General features: G+C 49.1%; 1 protein-coding gene across 2 annotated transcripts in view; it reads right to left on the reverse strand.

The window, feature by feature from the left end:
• Window positions 1–6,408, reverse strand: part of LIG1 (DNA ligase 1) — a 41,583-nt gene that overhangs the window by 34,907 nt on the left and 268 nt on the right. The gene's annotated exons all lie outside the window — the stretch shown is intronic.

Raw genomic sequence — 6,408 nt, forward strand, 5'->3', positions numbered from 1 at the left:
ATGCCTGAAGTTTGCTTTAAAATAATTCAGGTGTTTTGGGGGGAATTAAGGAACATACAGATGCAATAAGAATGAACATATTTTGATAATTCCTGGGGCTGGGTAATGGGTACACAGGGATTCATGACACTACTCTCTACTTCTGTGTATGTTTGAAACTTCTACAATAAACGTTAACTTTTTTTTTTTTTTTTTTTTTGCGTTACGCAGCCATCTCACTGTTGTGGCCTCTCCCATTGTGGAGCACAGGCTCCGGACGCGCAGGCTCAGCGGCCATGGCTCACGGGCCCAGCCGCTCCACAGCATGTGGGATCTTCCCGGACCGGGGCACGAACCCGTGTCCCCTGCATCAGCAGGCGGACTCTCAACCACTGCGCCACCAGGGAAGCCCTGTTAAATTTTTTTATTCAGAAAATTAGACGGTGCAAACATAGCAAAATGTTAACAGCTGTAAAATCGAGGCGGTGGCACATTATCCTAGTTGCTCTACTTTTCTGTCTGAAAGTTATTATGAGTCAAAGGCGAAAAAGTAACCTAAAATTGGGAATAAAAATATAATTTGCGTATACAGCCCAAAGCTCAGAATTCATGAAAATCAATAAGGTAGTGAATAACCCAGCCCCTTTGCCCCTCAAAAAACACTAGTATTGGTACGAGTCCCTCACTTGAGAAAGTTCTAATCTATCCTGGACATGAATTATCTGTCAAAGTCAAGATCTTTTCTTCCCAACCAGCCAGGGAGCCCCTAAATTCCCTTCCACACAAGGAAGAACAGAGCCTCACGCAGAAGTCACTGCAGGGCTCCCAAGACTTTCAGTCTCTGGGACAATACAGGAAAGGAAACCCAGGCCCTGCTCTTGAAAAACCTCACGGGCCCCACTGTCAAAGATATGCAAAGTACGGGACGTCCCTGGTGGTCCAGTGGTTAATGCTCCACGCTAACAAAGCAGGGAGCAAGGGGTTCGATCCCTGCTGGGGGAACTAAGATCCCCACATGCCGGCGTGGCCAAAAAAAAAAAAAAAAGTACAAAGTAAGTAAGGGTGAAATAGGACTCAGCGCTCCAACAAGGAGACTGGAAAAAATGAAGGAACGAACAAACAAATTAACGAACTCGACTAAAACCCAACTTCTTGATTCGAGGCTCAGGGCTCAGGGCCCTGGCGATAAATACCATTTATATGCTGATTTATATCTCAAACAGCCTATTTATTCTCCAACCACCACCCCTAAGTTGCCAGCCAACTTCCTTTAGGAACCCAACTCCAAAAGTTTCCCAGTCCTTCCCTAAGTCTACAAACCAGTCAATCCTCCTCCTTTTCACTTTCCTTCTGCATCACGTCCTCCCTTCCTGCCTTGACGCGGGTGGATTCCGGTGCACCATTACCGTCTTTCGTCGCTCTCTTGCTCTTGACTCCGGCCCTCCGTCTCACCGTGCAAAACCCCAAAGCTGCTGATTCCAGCCAACTTTCCACCTACCCTGTGCCTGCACCCGCGGAACGGACCTGGACTGGTCCCCAGGGGTCCTTCAGACTCCGGTCCAAGTCTCTCCATTCCCCCAGACCCTTCAACCCTCCTGCTCTCCCAGACCGTGTTTCACACCAGCTTCTCCAGCCGCCAGCACCGCCTCCACTCTCCTCCTCGGCGGAGGAAATGGCAGCAATCGGGAGAAAAACAAGTTCCCACCACCTTATCTGCCTCCGCAACTGCGTCTGAGCGCAGGCGCTCCGACTCCCAGCTGTAGGTACTGGGACCACCCAGCTGTGCCCTCATTGAAGGCCAGACCCTCGACCAGCGCACGCAGATCTTATGCCCTCTCACCTCCTCAAACCCCATGCTCCAGCACGCCTCTCCCTTCTCTCCTGCGTCTTTTCTCTCTCTACTAGACCATCCCTATCAGTTTACAATTCTGCTGTGACTCCTCCCACCTAAACAAACAAACAAACAAAAACCCCTCTCTTGACCCCACGTGCTCGTGGCAGCTATCGCCCCATTTCTCTGCTCCCCTTTTCAGAGAAGTCATAGAAAGAACTGTCCCAAGGCACCACCTCCAGTGTCTCTCCTCCCATCCCCGCTTGAACCTTTAAGTTTTCCCACATCACTCCGCTGGACCTTGCTCATCAAGGGGACTGAGGACCTCTGGGCTGCTAAATCCAAAAGTCATTTCTTGTTCCTCATCTTGGCCCATCAGCAGCAGTAGAAACATCTGACTCCTAGCTCCATTGAAATTCTTCCTTCAAACCACACCCTCACCGATTTCCTGGATTCCTGTGATGGGTCTTCCTTAGCCACTGCGGTGAGAAGAATAAGTGCTCCCAAAGATGTCCCCACGCTAATCCTGGACCTGTGGATATGTTACCTTACGTGGCAAGAGACTGCAGATGTGATTAAGCATTCTGAGGTGGGGAGAGTACTGTGGATTATACAGGTGGGCCCAGTGCGATCACTTAAAAATGATTACAGGGGCCTCCCTGGTGGCGCAGTGGTTGAGAGTCCGCCTGCCAATGCAGGGGACATGGGTTCGTGCCCCGGTCCGGGAAGATCCCACATGCCGCGGAGCGGCTGGGCCCGTGAGCCATGGCCGCTGAGCCTGCGTGTCCGGAGCCTGTGCTCCGCAACAGGAGAGGCCACAACAGTGAGAGGCCCGCGTACCGCCAAAAAAAAAAAAAAAAAAAAGATTACAAGTGATCCTTGTAAGTGGAAGGAGGGGCTTAGAGTCAGAGATTGGAGATGCTAACTTGCTGGCTTTGAAGATGGAGGAAGGGGCCACCAGTCAAGGAATGCAGGTGGCTTCTAAAAGCTGGAAAAAGCAAGGAAATGATTTTCCCTAAAGCCCCCAGAAGGTATGTAGCCCTGCCAACACCTCGATTTTAGGGAAACCAATTTTAGACTTCTCGCCTCGGAAACTGTAGGAGAATAAACATGTGTGCTCTTTTTTTTTTTTGCTGTACGCGGGCCTCTCACTGTTGTGGCCTCTCCCGTTGTGGAGCACAGGCTCCGGACGCGCAAGCTCAGCCGCCATGGCTCACGGGCCCAGCTGCTCCACGGCATGTGGGATCCTCCCAGACCGGGGCACGAACCCGTGTCCCCTGCATCGGCAGGCGGACTCTCAACCACTGCGCCACCAGGGAAGCCCCCATGTGTGCTCTTTTAAGCCACTCAGTTCCTGGTAATATGTTACAGCAGCAACAGAAAATGTAGCAACTCACTTTTCTAACGGGTGCAGTGCCCAAGGCCCAATCCCTCCTCTCTGTCCTATTTACACCCACTCCGTTGGAGACCTTATCCAGTTTGATGGCTTAAACATACTCTGGGATGATGACGACCCCAAAATGTCTACCTCTCGCTGTGACTCCCCCTCTAGACTCAAGGACTCATATTTCTAGTTTTCTGTGCTGTTATCTCCATCTAGATATCTAACCAACATCTCAGACTCAATGGGACCAAATCCAAACTCTTAGAAAAGACACACACACGCACGCATACACACACTTTTATCCCTCCTCCAACCAATGTTCTCCATCTCAGCATTGGTAGCTTTTTTCACCCAGCTGCACAGGTCAAAAACCTTGGAGTCCACTACATACCTATTATTTAATTATCAAACAAGTGACAATACCAAGGGCTGGGGAAGATGTGGAGCAACTGGAACTCTCATATATTTCTGGTGGGAATGCAAAATGGTCCAGTCACTTTTGGAAAAGTTTGGCAGTTTCTCAAACTGTTAAGTATACATTTACCGTATTGACCCAGCAATCCCACTTCTGGGTATCTACCCAGTGAAATCCTATGTTCACACAAAAACCTGTAATCTAACGTTTACAGCAACAGGTCTGTTTATAATCGCCAAAAACTGTAAAAAACCCAAATGTCCTTCAGTGGGTGAATGGATGAACAAATTGTGGTACATCATACAATGCAGTTAATTGCTGGCTAGTATTCCATCGTAGAATATTCTAAACTTTGTTTACGCTTACTCGGCAATAAAAAGGAGTGATCTACTGATACACTACAGGAATGGAGAGGAATCAGTGGTTGCCAGACGGAGGGCTTAAAGGGAGGCCCAGAATCGTTTTTAGGGGTGATGGAACGGTTCTGTACCTTGATTGTGGTGGTGGTGACATAACTCTAAATGTTTCAAAATTAACAGAATTATACACCGAAGAGAGTAAATTTTACTATATGTAATTTTTTTTATTATTAAAAAAAAATCAATGGAGTTACCAATGATTCAGGTCCGGCTACCGCCACCCCTGGCCTGCTGTACTGTCCCCCGCCTCTTTTTCTTCACAGCACATAGCACAACCTGACCTTATAAGTTAGAATCTGTCTCACCCTCTAGAGCAGTGCTTCAAACAGGACTTTCTGCCTGATAGAAATGTTCTCTATCTGCACTATCCAGAAAGGGAGCTCTAGCCATATGTGGCTTCAGAGCATTTGAAAGGCAGCAAGTGCGACTGAGGTACTGAGTTTTTCATTTGTTTCTAATTAATTTGAATTTCAATAGCTACTACTATGTATAAAATAGATAATCAACAAGGACCTACTGTATAGCACAGGGAACTCTACTCAATATTCTGTAATAATCTATATGGGAAAAGAATCTGAAAAAGAATGGATATATGTATATGTATAAGTGAATCACTTTGCTGTACACCTGCAACTAACACAATATTATAAATCAGCTATACCCCAGTATAAAATAAAAATTAAATTAAAAAAATAATAAAAGTAATACCTACTCATAAAAAAATTCAATAGCTACACGTGGCTAATGGCTACTGTATTAAGCAGTGCAGGGCTCAAATGTAAGTTCCATAAAGATAGGGATTTTGTCTATTTGTTCAAAGATATGGCCACGGGACCTAAAACAGTGCTGGCACTGAATGCACTGGCCCACACACACTCCTTTGATTACTAAAACTTGGGATAACAAAAACATTACTGAAGAATTTAGGGTTTATAAGCAAGATCTTTCAAACCTGGAGACCATGGTAACAAGGGGGAGGTAAAAGGGTGTTTAGGGGTGAATGGTCTGAGGATGACAGGCCAGAAGGCTCAAGTCTGCATTTCTTCTATTTAGTAAAAGCTCACATTTCCTGACCTGTCCCCTATCCTCACCCGACCCCTGCGAAATATTTTACACCTTTCCCATAAATATGCTACTCTCCCTCCTGCTCTGAGGTTTAAAACAGCTCAGCATTCCCCCAAAAGACAACTCAGGAAGCTGAGACAGGAGAGGGAAACTGCCTTGTCCAGGGCCACACAGTTGGTCAATGACGCATACTATAAACGAAGGGTGCCAGTTCTGAGAACCGCCAGGGATTCACGTTTAAAATATCCCCACCGCACTCCCAGACCTACTGAATCAGAATCCTGGGAATGGAGGGGGAAAATCTGCAGGCCAACCGAGCTCCCAGGGAATCCTAAGATAAGATGAAATTAAGGAGGTCTTACTTAACACGTCCTTCCTGCCTTTTCCTCGTGCCTTCTTCTCAGGCTGCCTAATAAGTCAGAGATTCAAACGGGCTGAAAAGGGGATGGTGGCCAAGGAGTGAAGTCCTTAATCCCATTTTCTGCTGGCTCCCCTCACTGATTCTCCTCAGCTTTCAGATGCCAGCTCTCCTTTCCAAACGCCCCCTCTTCCTCCCAAGTACCCTCCCCCTTACTCTTGAAGCTTCCCCCTCACTTAAGGGCCTCAAGATCCTTCTCTCTTCCCTCCCCAAGCTCTTCTGGCCCTCCCTCCACCATCTCAGGTAACAATTAGCCCAGACCTTTCAGCTAACCTCCTCTATGGCCCCACCCCCTCCCAGGCCTTAGCCTCCTCCTCGCTGTCCAGCCTCCCCTTCACTGCTCTTCCCTTGGCCCCGCCCCCTCATCAGGCATACACAAGGCCAGACCTCCCCCCGTCCAGAAGGTTCGAGACCTTTCATAAGGCCTTTGCCTAGGCCTAGCTCTTACCACTGACTTTCCTCTGGCCCCACCTCCATCTACCTGGTCTCACCCCTTAAAGCTGACCCCTCGCCTTCAACCTTTCCCCCGGCCCCGCCCACTGTTCAACTTTTCCCTAGCCCCACCCCTTCCAGGTGGGCACACCTCCCCCGGCCCGTCCAACTTCCGGATGGCCTCGCCCACCGACAGCCTTTTCCCCGCCCCTCATCCCTATATAACCACGCCCCTTCCAGGTAGCCCGCCCCTCCAGGCCTCTCTTCGGACCCTGTCCCGTACAAGGGTTTCGGCCCTCGTCTACCTTCTACCCGGCCCTGAACCTCCAGCGGACGCAGCCCCGCCCCCTCCAGCGGCCTGCTGCCCGCGCTCTCCCCTCCGCAGCGCGCTCCCCGCCTCCTCAGCGACCCCTACGTCCACTCTCTGCAGCCGATCGACCAGGAGAAGGCATGAGCCCCGAGTTT

This window comes from Mesoplodon bidens, assembly GCF_964165515.1.
Source record: "Mesoplodon bidens genome assembly, chromosome: 18".
In the NCBI taxonomy this organism is placed as follows: domain Eukaryota; kingdom Metazoa; phylum Chordata; class Mammalia; order Artiodactyla; family Ziphiidae; genus Mesoplodon; species Mesoplodon bidens.